The 16,378-nt window shown below is 41.4% G+C and overlaps 1 long non-coding RNA gene across 1 annotated transcript; it reads left to right on the top strand.

Annotated features, from left to right (window-relative positions):
• The first annotated feature begins 4,143 nt into the window (after positions 1-4,143).
• LOC139059949 (uncharacterized) lies at positions 4,144-15,196 on the top strand. The gene is made up of 4 exons (XR_011514529.1): positions 4,144-4,325; positions 5,870-5,911; positions 8,476-8,680; positions 11,366-15,196. It is a non-coding gene; the product is annotated as an uncharacterized lncRNA (long non-coding RNA).
• Positions 15,197-16,378: the final 1,182 nt, after the last annotated feature.

Genomic DNA, 16,378 nt, shown 5'->3' with positions numbered 1-16,378 from the left:
GAGGCCATAATTGGCCGCTTATAGCATAAAAAGACAAAGACAATGCCAAACGACCCAGCTAAAAATTCAAACAAAGAACTGATCTTAGCTATACTGTTTGGGGAAAAGAAATAAAAAATTAGACAGCCGCAACACACGCCACTAAAGCCACCACCGCCGGCATAACGCGGAACCAACAGTTGGTAACATTCATTCGCGCGTCATTGCTTCGTTCGCTTCCTCTCCGCAACGAGAGCCGCCATCTTCTCGCGTCTAACGTTTCGTATGGTTTTGTTTTCTGCAATCCGCGCACACAGCGCATCGGTGGCTGCACGTCTGCTCGGCGTCGCAATGCGGCCTGCGTCATTTTCTGGTGCTCGCGCAATCGGTGTGAAACATGTCGCATGTGAAATGTTTGATAGAAGTGTCTCACGTCCAAGTCAAGCCGCCGTACGGGTGTATGGCTGTGCGCCCCGTTCTCGGAAGCGTCGACGGATTTCAGGTACGTGCAAATGCGTTTCGCCTTCCTAATGAGTTCCAGAGCAAAGCGTGCAATATTTCATGTGAAAGATGCAGTGCCCGTCATCATGGTGTGAATTTCGAGCGGCAAACGAGAACTTTGGCACTTAGAGCACACCGCAGCTGCTAAGTCAGCGTGGAAATTGTTTTTCGTTACCGCAATGTGTTGCTTTCAGTCTAACCTGTGGCTTGTGGACGGCTAGCCCATCGACTTTTGCTTGTGGCTGCGATAGGTATGTAAATGGACGCGGTAATAATTTTCGAGCGCAGAGAGTTGTTTCGTTCGATGTTGGTCGTGCTCATGGCGTTGTGAAGGCTAGAAAACTGGCTTGATCGTGCTTAGTTCTAACTCCAAGAGGCGTAACGTTGGCGCTGGATGTGTTTGTTTTCCGTGCCGCCGTGAGTACCAGTTTAATGCTTTTTGTTGCATGAGAGTGGTTGCTGCTGCATGCCGTCTGGGCAGAACACAATAAAAGCAATTTCCTCACTCATACGTATGCAATGTGACGTAACAAAATTTCCAGCGTTTTATCCGGAGTGTAAATATCCAGTATAGTTTAGTAAGAAACTGAAATTCTGTCTTAGCTTAGTAGGGGTGAAACAAGTGAAACTGTCATTCCTTTTTGAATTGTTCGCCCAAACCCCACCGCTCGCAGATGCGTCATAGGGTAATTGACAGTAGCTTCGCTACGTGAGTTGTTTTATGCGCCAATATTGCCCGGTTAAGTATCCTGTTAATTTATGCCGACGCTCGTTCATCTTGATTTTAAGCGGTTACTATCCCCGAGTACCGGACGATGCCAAACTTGTGAGGTCTAGCAAACGCGGGAAATTCAAAGTGGCGTGGCTGCAAGTTCCTGTTTTTACGTTTCTTGCATTCAAAGCCAACAGACACAGTATCACAGATTTATTTTCCATTTCTGCTGTACTTGATCAATCTAATGTGACAACTGCATTTGCTCTTTATTGTTCTCCATTTACTGTGTATTCCCTTATGAAAATGACTGTTGAAATGTTGTTGGCATATTGTTGACGAATTGTTGACTCAATAGCCTTTCAACAATACCTCAACAAATATTGAAACCACAGAGCAATAATTCAACAGTAAAGTTGTTGGGCAGTTCACAACAAAAAAGTCGTTGACTAAATTCTGTTGGTATATTGTTGAATAGTGTTGAGTATTATTGAACCATTGTTGAGTAGTTTTCAACAATAAAGTCGTTGACTAAATTATTTTGATATATCATTGAATAGTATTGTGTATTATTGAGCCATTGTTGAGTAGTTTCCAACAATAAAGTCGTTGACTAAATTCTGTTGATATATTGTTGAATAGTATTGACTAATATTGAGCCAATGTTGAGTAATTTTCAACAATAAAGTCGTTGACTAAATTCTCTTGACATATTGTTGAATAGTATTGAGTATTGAACCATTGTTGAGTAGTTTTCAACAATAAAGTCGTTTACTAAATGTTGTTAACTTATTGTTGAATAAGATTGAGTCACGAGCAATATTGAGTTTCGAAGTATATGTGAAAAACACACGAACATACGTATGTGTGCGTTTTTTGCATATATATGTTGCTTTACTGATCACTTGTCACCATTGCATATATACAGGGTGTTGTTTCACGTTACTTGAACCATAGATGTATATACACGTGTTTCAGCTAACTTTACTCAGAGTTTAAAAATATGCCGATGCACCATAAGACGATGTGACCAAATGCATGTTGCTCACTCTTGTATGTGTTACGCTATTCTTGTATTTTTCCTAAGTAGTTAATTAGTCAAGAAAATTAGCCATTCTGAAGGAAAAAAGTTAGGCGAAAAATTCCAATTAGAAAGTTCTAGAGCACTTTGTAAAACGTCCGATTAGGCCATTTCTAACTTTCTATCTATTAAGTGTTATTGTTTTTCAGCTTACTGCGGATGCCCGCGAAATACAAAAAATATCACCTGACATACCCGCTTGCGCGCCGTGCTTGCAGCGCTCTCAAACGAGCATACCATCGAGCAGGGTGTGCTGCCGCTTAAAAGGCGACAGGGCAGTGACGAAGGCGTTGGCTGTGGTATTATAATTGACGCCAGCGACGTGCTTCCCTCGCTGCGGTTCATGATGGCGATAAGCAGACGAGTGTTCACACCGGTTAAATGGTATGTTTTCGTTTGTGCGCGGAAGGCTTAGGAGCAGTGCAATCACGACTCGCAGGCGGGAATGTCATGTGGTGCTTTTTGTATTTCGCGAGCATACGCAGTAAGCTGAAAAACACTAATGCTTAACACATAGAAAGACAGAAACGGTTTATTCGTACGTGTTGCCAACTGCTCTGCAACTTGCTAATTGGAATTTTTTTCCTAACTTCCTTGCTTCAGAAGTTGGTTAATTATCCTTGACTAATTAGCTAATTAAGCAAAACACAGAAATAGCGCGACACGCTACATACCAAAGGGAGCAACATGCATTCAGTCGCGTCGTCATAGAATGCATAGAGTTTACACTCGGCCTAAAGTTAGCAGGAAGAAACACCCTGCATATATATATGCAGTTTGAGAAGACAAACGTCTCTACTAGCAGTGACAAACAACCGATGATTGGACGCATCCTGCATTTCCATCGGCGTCCATTATAAGGGGGCAGTGCCCTGGCTGTGTGTTAGGAAACGGCATTGCATGCCTCCATGTTAAATATGGTCAAGGTGGCGGAGAACGTTAACAAAATTCAAGTCTGGGGTTTGACGTGCCAGATCCACGCTTTGATTATGAGCCGCACCGTAGTAAGAAACTCCATATTTATTTTCACCATCTGGGGTCCTATAACCTGCACCGAACGCACAGTACACGGACGTTCTTGCATTTCACCTCCATCGAAATGCAGCCGCCCCGAGCGGCATTAGATCCCAAGCACTCGGGTTATTAGCGCAACACCTCAGGCCACTATGCCACCACGGCGGGTGCGGCGCATAAAGGAGTGAACATCGTTTTTACAGAGTGCGTATCGCTTAGATGTTACCCGTTAGCACGCACAGAACGAAACGAAAAGCTTGGCTGATATGTATGTCATCGTGCTCATATTTCACATGGAGGCCACATTCTTTTCTGTGACGTAGACGGGGTGCTGGCGAATGTGTTGGGAATCTGCTCGGCCACCAAGCAGAATCTGCGCTGCTATACGTTCTCGGTGACAAATCGCACAGCGCAGAAGCACACACACAAATGTTTAAAAGAATGGGACGACAGACCGCCTGCAGTTTGCTGTGACGTCGAAATAAGAAGCACAAACAGCGACGTTTCTGTACTTTTCTGGTCAATAGTTCAGTTCGCATGGTTGCGGCACGCATTACTTTTTTTTAAAATCCAAACGACGAAAACTGTGCGCGCACAAATTAGCACGGCGTTTGCGACGTTTGAATTTGGCGCCTTTTCCCGCGCACTCCATTAGCTCCGGCCGGTGCACCGCGTTACTGCGCCAAAGAAAGTAGTTCATCAAAGAAGTGAAGCAAAAAACTTTCATACACATGCAAAGCGCAACAATTGTTCTGCAATAACATGACATCACAGAATTTGTTATCAAATAGTACAATTTATGATAATATAAGCGTGTATTTGTATGAGTGTACATGTATGATTGCGCGTTTGCGGTGTTGATGCTTGGAGCATTCCGGCGAGTTCGTGTACGCTGTTCGCTTGAAAGCTTCCTGCTTTTCTGCGTTCTTTGTGTGCTTCGCTGTGACATCTTTGGAATATTCCTGCGTGTTGCTCGCTTTTTATGGGCTTGTTGCCTCGAAGATCGCCATGATCGCCTCCGACTCAGCGTCATCAAAGGTGAGTTGATGTTTCGAATTCCCCTTGTTCGTCCATTGCGAAGCGGTGTACGGGAGCCCGGAAATGAGTTCAGCGCCTGTGCGTGTTTTCCGCGGGCCTCTTTTCTAGTTTTCATTCCTAGCACTATCCTTCCGTTGCGAGAATTGGTTGTACAGCACTAGATTTGTGATATATAACGTGGAGCTTTGTCCTGGTTTAACTTTACTCTCCGCTTCTGGTGACGTAAGGCAGCTATGTGGTGCCAGCTAAAACAGGGCTGTTGTACGCCATGATTTCTGATACGGTGTTCGAGCACCGATTGAGTTAGCCTTATTAATGAGCGCATAACAATGCGACCTGAAACCATCCGATCTGTACTGTAATCGAAGATATTTCGTTTGCGCCACGCTAGTACAAGGCGTGTGAGTGAGCTGTAGCAACAAAGGGGGGGGGGGCGGTGGAATCAGCGAAAATGTATTCTGTTGCGCTGTTCCCTTCAGGATCGAGTGACACCGCGGTGCTTCAACGCCACTATCTGTCACGCCGTGCGGCCGACGTTCGCGCGACCGGAAAACACAGAGGAGGCTGTCTCGCAATAATAAAAAATTTCAAGTGTGTACACGCGATTCTATGCGATACGTGACATACAATAGGGGTGATGCCACAGAGTGCTGCGAAATCACCGAGTTATACGCCTTGCCAACCGCGTGTGTTTTGTTTTCCACCTGTTAGCGCGCATTCAACTTTCTTTTTTTATCTTCTCCGTTCGGTGCCATCGAGTGCTTCGCCCAAACGGCTTCGCGTAGGTGCTCTGCATTCACGGAAAGGCAGATTTCATGGCACTCCAGGTCCTACTTTACTGGGATAGAACATTAAAGAAATGTAACAGCGTGAAATTTCAGCTTTTCGCACTTTAGTAACTGATTGATGTAACAAAGTTTTAAAATCAGTAAAGGAACGAGATAAATGCCTGGCATATCTGCCTTGTCGTCCCACTGTGTTTCGAGGCGGCATGTATATGTTATCGGCAACATAAACATCAATAATTAGCATTGTTTCTTGTGACCATACAAGTAGCTAGTTATGTCGAAAAGCCATTTTTGCTTTGAATCCGAGCACTACACAGTGAGCAGATTGAAAGGGGAGCGCATCGTTGTGAACTAAATGACGACGCTTTGCCACAAGCTTGGAATAATGTTTTTTGTCGAAAGAGCAGGTCTGTGAAATTCTTTCTTTGAGTGTAAGCAAAACTTCAGTAGCATCAGGTAGACGGGGAGTAAAAGAATGTAACACTGGGGCCTTATATGAAGGAGCTGCCTTTAATATGTGGCCATAACATTTAAGTAGATGCGTGGAAATAATTTTTAATATAAGTAGAGGAATGTGAAATAAATTATTTGACAAGCTCACACTGCCATTGGCAAGAGCAGCCACACTTTCGTGTATTCGATGACTAGTCATTTGTATCCGTCCATTTATGTCAGCCTAATGGTCCATGTAGCTCTTTTGATTGTCGCTTTTGCTGCATCGTGGCTTCACGTTTTAATACTGACATCTTTTTTCAGATTCAAAGTGAGCTGGGAGACGCCCCAGCTGGCACGCTAAAGGTGAATTCTTTGGTCATCCATTCTGTAGCGTCACCATGATCAAATACAGTGATGCCGTGAAAATGTATTGCAGGAAGCAGGAAAAAAACATTGCTGATGCAACTGCAAGGCATTTGCTCCAGTGATCAATTGGTGCAGAGTGCCTTCATTAGGAGACATGGTGCCTTTAAGCACTCAGCTGAAAGACTTAACAACTGCACCGGGACTGGGAGTGAATTCAGTGTCACTTGTGAACATATTAAACGCAGAATGTGTCTTTTTCAGTGTATATGCCTGATATGAAACTTAGTGTGGACATTAGTGGTCTACATGAGTGAACATCTTTATAGTTTTACCAGAACGAAGGTATAATGGCCTATGTCATACAGCAGTGCACTGCTAGATGTATCAAACCAGAACAGCAGCACCCTTCGAGAAAGTTGGCTGAAGAACGAGCAATGATCGGGGCTTTCTGCATTTCAAGGGCCAAATTCCAAAAAGATTGATGCCGCGCTGGATGGTGCGAAGTGCCAGTCACCACATGCTCTATCTTGGCATTATGTCTTGTTAAGATACAGAAATTGCATCACTGCTCATAAATTGGAAATTGGAAGGTTGAGGGGAAGTGGAAGGGCTCCCCTCTGGAGCAGCCAGTGCATGCCCTTTGCTATACTGATAATCCTACCTTAATGAGAACCAGTGATGCATGTTAACCTATTACGCAGCCAAGTGCATTCCTTGTTTTGTATTAAGGGGACACTAATGACACCCTAAATGAATTTTAAATAAAGCATCGTCTTAAATAACTACTTCTGTAAATTTCTTGGTAGTTGCTTGATTATTAGAGAAAATAAAGCTCAAAGTTTAATTTTCTGAGTATCGCCTAAAAATCTTCGTGCTGACACCTCATTGTCACATCATGGATTCCAAGTATTTTTTCATACTTTGGTTGTATTGGTTCTGTAAATGTTCCTGACGCTTTTTATTTGGGTTTTTGGAATATGATGAAGAACATCTTTATTTGTAAAAAAAATTGCTACACCTGAACAGACGTCATCTAAATCCATGACGTCACAGCAAGCGGGTGTGGTAACTTCAAGGCAGCACTGCCACCAATCTTTCCTCTTGCTGCTTTTACAGTTTACTCGGCCTCTTGTTACGGTATGAGTGAATCTCTTGAATTGTAGGAAGGTCATGTACAGATACATCTAAAATAATTTTTCTCTATAGTGCTTTCATGCCGTAGTTGCTTAGGGGTGTTGGCACAGCTCCGCTAAGCACGAGGTCACAGGATCAAACAACCGCATTTTGATGGAGGGTAAATACAAAACTGCCCAGGTACCTTGCAGCCTAATTTAGTAAAAATTAGTCCAGAGTTCCCCACTATGGCGTGCCTAAACATCAGATTGTCATTTTGGCACTTAAAATGCCAGAATTTAATTAATTTATATTTCTTTAGTGCTCCTTTAAGCTGTAGAATTCATGATCTCTGCAAAAACTCATGCTCAAAGTATTCTCCATAAAGATTAAATAAACAGTAGATATAAGTGTCTATTTATATATTGAATTGTGGTGATACGTGATGACTATTAGAACGGTGGTACAACAAGACAGACAGAATTGTAATACAATGTGTGACGGCACGATGATGCACATCGAGGAAATGACCGAGTCTCCCTAGAAGTCCCTGACATGGACATCAACTGACTGTCCACAAACTTCTGAGTTCACTCCGTGATCTTGTGCAGCCTGTGCTTTGCGAGTCGATTAATTTAATTGAGGTGGTGGTTGGCACATACTGTCCTCGCAACTTATGTACATTTCATACAGTGGAGTGGAATCCTCACACATTACATCTGGAGCACAGCAAGTGAACATGATGTGTAGTGGTAATCTTAGTAATGATCGACAATCATGTCCCTCTTCGAGCTCCTAATGCTGCTTGCCAACACAAGCAGCAGCAGTTGCCCAAGATAGCGGGAAAGAGATTCATTGAAAAGTGGCATATGCCCAGGGTCGCATAACCAGTCACCCAAGCTGTTCTGACGGTTGATTTTGAACTCTTCCCTCAACATAGCAGCCCAATCTCCCCATTAGACCATGGGCTACCTATTGACACAAATGGATGGGAAAATAGAGACCTGAAAATATGAAGTATCCTAAGAATGGTAATCACAATAAATAGTACTAGATGTGCATTAGCTCAAGCTCTTGGGCCAGTTGGTGCATGATGAACTTGGAAAAGGGGGGTACCAGCAAAACAAAGGACGCGCACACACGGAAGAGGCGTTAGACAGGGAGTCCGTGTCTAATGCCGTTTCCTTGTGTGCGTGTCATTTGTGTTTCGCTGGTACTGCCCTTTTTCAAGTACTAGATGTTTGGATACTTTGGTTTATTATTCTTGTTTGTGCTGGATTGTTCTTCTGAAACGTGGCATCCGGACAGCATAAGAAGCTTGTAAGAAGTCCAGTTTAGCATTCTAGATTTGCAACAGGTACTTTCTTAATTTATTTGCAGTAGGGCTGTTGTGTGAATGTGCTTGAAAGGCTTAAAACTGTTTTGCTAACATTTACTTAAACGTGCAGGTTCACATAGGTTGAAGGAGTGCACATTGAGAAGGTTATCCTGGCACAGCTTACCATGGGCTGCCATGGTGGACCAGGAAAGTTTGCAAGGGCCTTGCTTCACCATGTGTTCACAGAGGAGGAGCTCATGGGTCATTTGGCCTTTGGAAATAACACCAAGGGGCAAAAAGGGCTCTTGACCCCACCAGGGTCAGTGCTGTTATAGGCAAGTACCATATATCCTTTCTGGTTGCATTTTTATATTCACATTTTTTTCTAAAATTATGAACTTGCCATTGGCATAACAAACGACTTTCAAGTAGCCCGTGTGTGCAGTTGTGTGCTACGATAGCCTACTATTTGGAATGACTGTTCATATGATCATAAGTGCGTAATGCCGCCATACACAAATGCTTCTAAAATTTGAAAGCTGCCTTCACTGCTGAAAGTTTTTAGTGGCTCCACCACATAACATGAGCTGCATTGGCGCATTAGCAGTGCTACATGGCTGTCATTGCAAGGAATAGTTGTCTGTGAAGCACGCTCCAAATCTATTGGCATGGACGACATGTTTAATTAGCCTGAAAGTGTTATTCTAATACACGAATTGCGGAGAAGCTATGCTCAAGTGTGGTTACTGCTCAGCTCGAGCAGGAGCACGTTCACCAAATTGCAGAAATCAAAACAGCTCTCCAGGTTCTGAGATGTGAAACAGTAGATTCACCAATTTTAACAGACCACATCGAATTAAGGTTGCTCCTATATTGAAGGAGGTCCATGTGATGCCAGACAGCAGCCTTTTAGCAGAGGGAACGTGAGTGGTGTGGCAATTTTCTTTTGGTTGTTTCAATCAAAGAAACAACATGGACAGAGTTGCAAGCATTGCTGTCAACAGTACTACGTTTAGTGGGCGCTTACTCATTCTAAGCACTTAACCTATGACTCGTATTTATTAACGCACACTTTATCACTTTGTATTCTAAGATATGAAAAAAAATATTTATGTGGCTTTTCCCCATATACTTCAATAAATTGAAAATAGGCTCTTGCGGCCTAATGTATAAAGCTTCTTACAGTCCATCAGACATGTCCACTACTCCCATTCTGAAATTGTTAGAATTGATTCCTGCTTCCTTACTTCACCTACCTGTTAACAGGGTTATTATGAACCATCGCCAAGTAGATTATGGGCTTAAAATAATCAAAAAGATGAATGGGCTTTTCTGTCGCTCTTGTTTAGCCCGTTGAGGGTCACATTTTGGGGAGAAATATGCCTCTCTAATTTAGGAGTTAATATTTTTTGTGGTTTGCAAATGCTCAAAACTTTCGAATTGAATAGTGTCCTATTCAATTTAGTCTCTGAATGGTCATTATTTGTAAATGTGAGTATTCTAATATTTCGAAACACCAATAAAACATGAAATTTGAGCCAAAGTACGGTAAATTTTCACGTCCAATAACATAGTACAGACATAAAACGTAAGAACTTGTAAGAATAGCAGACCAGGCTACATTACTTAAGTAGCTGTACTTTAGAGGCTGTACAGCAATCATTTATGCTTACTGAAGAGTCCTGTGCATGTGAAGAAACCTTTTGCTGCTCCATTTGTGCTTTTAATAAACAGCTCTTCATAACATAACAATGACAGAAACTTGCAAACATTAAAAATACTAGGTTGTGAGCCTCATCTTACATTAATTGTGATATCAGCTGTTCATTATTCAGAAGCTATCCATTATTTGATTTGCTTCTAGCATTATTCGGTTCAGCCTCAAAAATCACTTTTCGTGCACTCTTAATATTTTTATTGCAGATTTAAGTTCTTCAGAGTGACGTTCCGAGAAAATGAAGTGGTAAATAATATTTTTAAATAACGATGAAGTGGCAATACCATTTCAGTATTTGCAGTTTTAGATGTTTAATTTTTTTATGCAGGATAAAGCAGCATAATTTTTTTGTGTAATGAAACTTACAAAAACTTGTGGCAACACTCCCAAATTACTGCAATGACAGACACCAAGGAGCTAAGTGAAAATCAGTTTTGGAGAAACCCATGGAGCGACAGCACTTTAAGAATATTTTCTAGAAGACTCAGAAGGTTGCAGCACCTCCAGTGGGATGCTAGGCAACACTTTGTTCTGAAACGGCAAATTTTTTCAGAACGTTCCGTCACAGCCACAGATGTACGGCAGTAAACCCTAAAAGGGTTAAAGAAGTCAGTCCTATGGCATATGGCTCTTAAAAGACAGCATTTCTTCGTATCTGTCACATTCTGCATGTTTCATGCTAAGCAGCTTGGTGCACAACTACATGGAATCCTCATTATAACAGTAATTCAATCGTTGAGGCAGAAAACATACTTTGCTGTAAGCAGTGTCTTCTTTAATGTAGAAAGTCCTAAGTCATTGTAAGGCGAGAAGTACATTCCGATTGCATGTGAACTCAGGAAACCTAACTTCAAATGAAGCTACACTCAATTGTAGTGACATGACAGTATTGTATTTGGAGCATGGAAAAGCACAGTTAAATGCTGCACATTTTAATTATGAAAGTTACAAGAAATAATTTAATTGTCAGTTCAGGTTTATTTATGAACAACATGAATTTTTTTCACCATTTTGTTTCTCAGCAAGCAAAGTTCACATCTTCGACATTGAGGATATTCGTAAAGTTATTTTGCTACAGTGTTTTGTTCCTCTTTGCCCTTTCCTGCATTTGACACTTAGTGGAGTCCCGTGCCACACAGAATCAATTTAAATGGTCATGCTGCAAAGCTGTACCCGTGGAAAGTTGGAATTAAGCTACACAAATACATAAATCAATTTCATTATAACAAGGGCATATTGCATGCCATTCTTTTGCATGTAGAAGTTGCTTTTTAAAACTTGTTCTGGCTTCTTGTTGTTGCAGGCTTCACGTGTCACAAGTTTCCTGGTACCAACATGCCCTATGTAAAGAACTCTGGCCTCGCTTCTCGCATGGGACCAATAGCCTCTCAAGAGCCCAAGTTGGACAGCTCAAACCAAAACACAAGTGTTGTGCTTTTGTAACTCTCGACATTTTTATGTTTTATGTTAGTCTCCTGAAGGGCTCAATTTGGATTTCTCAAATGAGCATACAAATGTTGTGCCTTTCTATGCCTTGACATTTTTATGTTAATTTTATTTATGCTAATTATGCAAGTCTCCTGAGAAGCCCACATTGGATTGCTTAATCCAGAATACAAGTGCTGTGCTTTGTTATAGTTCACTACATTTTTATGTTAGTTTTTGATATGGTTCCAGTAAGGATAGTGTTTCCTTAATAATATATTTTTTAAGTATCTTAAGTCATTTCATGCCAAACCACCCAGTTTTGTCAAGAACTGTTCCACTATGGCAAAGCATTTCAAGTTTGCTTGATTTTGAGTAGGTACAATAAGAAAATTTTTGAGAAAATTTGCTTTCATACATACACTTGAGTCATTCCAGGGCAACCAACCAGCGTTTTTTTGACCATCACAGATATAGTTGAAACTCCGAACTCTTGCTCCCCATTTATTTTCCTTCACAAAAATTTTTTTGAATTTTGGCAAAAATTTATTGTTCTTGCCCAGCTAAGCTAGAAGGCACTGATACACGTTTCTTTTGAAAGGGAAATTGTATGATCCAGATATTCAGATGATGTTCATGTCAAGAGACAAGTGGTGTGACTGCCAAAATTTGCAAAGTTTGAATTTTCTTCTAATGTAGGGAAATACAGAAGGCACAAAATAAATATAAAATCAGACTGGTTGACTTGGGATAGCTGCAAAATATTTCAAGCCTTGTAGGTTCAGTTGATCAGCTAAAAAAACTGAAAGTTCCAATTTTTTGCAAGAAGCTTCGTGTTGAAGGTAAAAAATTAGCTTTGGAGGTTGGCACAAAAGTATGTCGCCCATCGTTACACAGCCCTACATGTCTGCTATGCATGTGACAAGTAACAAAAAGGTATTCTTTAAGTGCAATAAATTATTTTCTCTAATGTTCATTTGTGGATCACACATACAGCATAAATATAGCATAAATATATGAAGCCATGTCAGCTAGCAAGGAAAGATTGTTAATATAATTAGCCACAAAAACTACTCAACAAACTGACTGCCTTTTTTATCATTGCGAAGGCAGGTGACGTCAAGCGCTACAGCTGCAGTCTCAACTTGTATTTTTTTAACATGAATGCAAAAAGTGGTCGCCAGTGGTGTCTGACCACATCAGACTGAACAAGGCAAATATGACTTTTATAGGTGAACACGTTCTGGCTCTGAAACAGTGGTAGCAAACAACACCACAAGAATTTGTTCACACTTATGTAGGTTTTCAGTCTTAATTATGAAGGTGTTTTCTATTTGCATCATCATTGGGCTCCAGGGAGCAGGGCACGAAGTGTCCTGCTCCCTCTGTGTTGCATTGCAGTGCGACATGCCCTTTAAAATGCTTTGTATGAACAATATCAGCGCTCTTCCTGGATTTACTGTCTACATAATAGCCGATATTTCTTTTTGTAAACTGCATGAAAGATATCTTTTAACACTGCAGGATTCCCTCACATATTAATACGTACGAGGTCTGTTAGAAAAGTATTTGACTTTTTTTTGCAGACACCTGATGAATATGAAACAAGCGCGTTTTCATCAGCCACCCTTGAACCTTCTCGCGCATGCACGAATTTTTTCCCGCCTGCCAATAGCGTGAATTGCTGGGACGCAGCATTTGAATGAGGTAGTACACAGTGCTCTCGTCGTTTTTTTATTGCAAGGAAAATGGCGGAGCGACTGGAGCAGTGCTACTGCGTCAAATTTTGCCAGAAACTGGGCGACAGCCACGTGGAAACCATTCGGAAGATTCAGACTGCTTTGGGTGACTGCGCTATGAGCAGCACACAGATTAAGGAGTGGTACAACCAGTTTAAAGACGACCACGCATCGGTGGAGAGCGAGCCACGCTCCAGTCGGCCATCAATATGCCGAAATGACCAGGTCATTGCCTAAGTGAACCCTGTGGTGATGCGGGACCGTCGTGTGACTATCCAAGAAATTGTGGAAGAGGTGGGCATCAGCACATTTTATCCACATTCCATTATCACCGAAGATTTGGCCATGAAAAGATTTGCCCCGAAATTCGTTCCCAAGCTGCTCATGGTGGAGCAAAAGCAACTTCGTGTTGAAGTCTCACAGACATGCTGGATTCCACAAACAGTGACCTCAACTTCACGAACACCATAATCACTGGTGACAAGTCTTGGATGTATGTTTATGACCGGGAAACCAAATCCCAGTCATTACAGTGGAAGCATTCCACGTCACCAACCAAAGACCGCTAAGTGCGCATCAACGTTAAAGTGTTGCTGACTGCTTTCCTTGACTCCCGCAGTGTGGTACACCACGGGTACGCACCAAAGGGTCAAACAATCACTAAAGACTAACTACTACAGGGATGTCCTCCATGGCCTATGTGATGCTGTGTGGCGCAAGATACCAAAGTTGTCAACAGGAAATTGGCGCATCCATCACGACAATGCTTTTCTCGCACTTGATTCAGACCCTTTTGGCGAAAAACCAGACTCCTGTAGTTCGACAGGCTCCTTACTCTCCTTATATGGCCGCCTGCGGCTTCTGGCTATTTCCCAAAATCAAGAGGCCATTGAAAGAAGCACAATTGCAGACAAGAGAAGACATTATGGCTGCAACGACAGCTGAGCTAAACTCCATTCGGAAAGAGGCCTTCTCGGAATGCTTCTAACAATGGCAGCACCGCTGGGAGAAGTGGCTGGAGTCCCAAGGAGACTACTTTGAGAGTGATTAGGTTTCCAACGCTCCAGTTATCCCAGTTTTTTTTTTTCTTCAGCCAAAGGTCGGATACTTTTCTAACAGACCTCGTATTGATATTTTATGTGTAATGGCTGTATGGTTTACCTGGCCCACACCAAACACAAGCCTCGTTGCGTTAGAGCATGTGTCCCTTGGCAATAAAATGCAGACACTAACACCGCTTCTCTGTCATCTGTGTGGAGACGAAGCCAGCTTTGTGGTCTGCATTCCCAGCCGGCAAGCAGTGCGCACATCCGAGAAAAGTCGGTGCTGACAAAATTTCAAAAAAGAGTTTCTCGCATTTAAAAATAATGCCTTTTTTAACTTCGCACATGCATAGCAGACATGTAGAGCTATCCAATAATGTATCACATACTTTTTGGCCAACCATGAAAGCTGTTTTTTCCTTCAACATGAAGCTTCTTGCAAAAGATTAAAATTTGTTTTTTTTTACAGGCGATTAGCTGAACCTTCAAAGCTTCACATTTTTTTTGCTATACTATGTCACCTGGGCTACCATTCTGTATTTAATTTCTGTCCTGTGAATTTTCGTTACGAAAAAAAAAACTAACGGATTGCAATTTGACTCATTTTTGCCGGTGCCGAAAGCAATTGAAGTATTCAAATATTTAAAAAATTGGCTATTTCGGCAGTTGCATCACTTCACCGTATTTCCACGCACACCATTTGAAGGCCTCGATCAATACAATGTGCATTTGAAGAAGAATGTTGATTGATGTCCTCTAGCTCAGCTGAGCAGGAAAACTAAACTGTCACCAAAGTGCTACAAAATATCTGGCAAAAATAAATAAAAGTGGGTAACGAGTTTTGAACTCTAGTAAACATATAGTAATGTTTCAGCTATATGTGTGCTGTCAAAAAAACGCTGGTCGATTCGGCATGGAATCGCACACCTGCAAGTGCATCTGTGCCATTGTCAGAGTTCAATAAAAACTGCATTTGACATAACTTTGTAAAAATAACTTATTGCTTTCTAAAATACATGAGTAAAATTAATAGGTATAAGTCGTCTTAAATTTAAAATCCAACGAAAGATCTCTGGTAATGGCATGATGTGCCTTTCATGTTTGCATGAAACCATATCTTTTTCTGAATTCTTTCGTTATTTTTTTGTGGCAGTGAATAAAATTGTAATGGAACTCTCACAAGGAGTAACTTTGATTCCAGCACATCACTAATAGCTGTTTTTTTTTTCCATATAAAAATCTGAAGTAGTTAATATGAATAAGTCGCTTGATATGGAATTACCTGCGCAGGAACGTTATCATGGCGGAAAACACAACTGGATCATGCAACAGCAATGCAGCATAATAAATTGCTCCCATCAGCATCACTTATTGTGATTGCCATGTTTCAGAAGTATGTAACGTTTACCGAAATTGGCACATACCATTCAAGCAACAAATAAGGATTGTACAGTGATCCTTTTTCAGTTTTACAGATCTTTAAGTTGTCTGTGCCAGGTAGCATAATTTTTTTTCTTGAGCTGGATTATTCAGAGGTGGACATTACTAGCACAAGAAATGGAAACATTAAACTGATTCTCATAAATTTATTAATTCACTTATCACATCACGGCACATATTTCAGTTTGCAAATTGTAGCCAGTGATTTTGAAAGACATGTTCACTTGAAATTAATTTCCAGGATGACACCAGTTGCGAAATTTTTCCATAAATGTGAGAAATACATGGGTATTCCGGTTACTTTTGTGCTTCAATGCATAACAGTGCGTTCTGTTAAAAAAAGTAAGTGCTACAGCAGTGCATTTCTACAGCCAGTTTGATGGCATGTGTCTCGTTACTGGTGTCATTCTGGAAGTTCGTTCTAAGTGCATACACCTTGTAAAATTACCGTCTACAATTTGAAAAGCTTTATTAGGAACTGAGTTTTTCTTAATCAGCTGACTATGGTGTCTTGATTTCTCATGCAAATAATGTTTGGCACTCTGTATCTAGAATTATGTTAGCTGCAACAGTCCGTGTTTAATAAATTCCATGAAACTTAAAGATAACCACCCTGCATATCAGGTCTCAGTTGAGTGCTGTGGGCTCAAGCAAATCGTGCCATGGTAA

Source organism: Dermacentor albipictus, chromosome 5, assembly GCF_038994185.2.
Source record: "Dermacentor albipictus isolate Rhodes 1998 colony chromosome 5, USDA_Dalb.pri_finalv2, whole genome shotgun sequence".
NCBI lineage: Eukaryota > Metazoa > Arthropoda > Arachnida > Ixodida > Ixodidae > Dermacentor > Dermacentor albipictus.
Note: the sequence above shows the minus strand (reverse complement) of the source record. Positions and strands in the feature narration are given on the sequence as shown.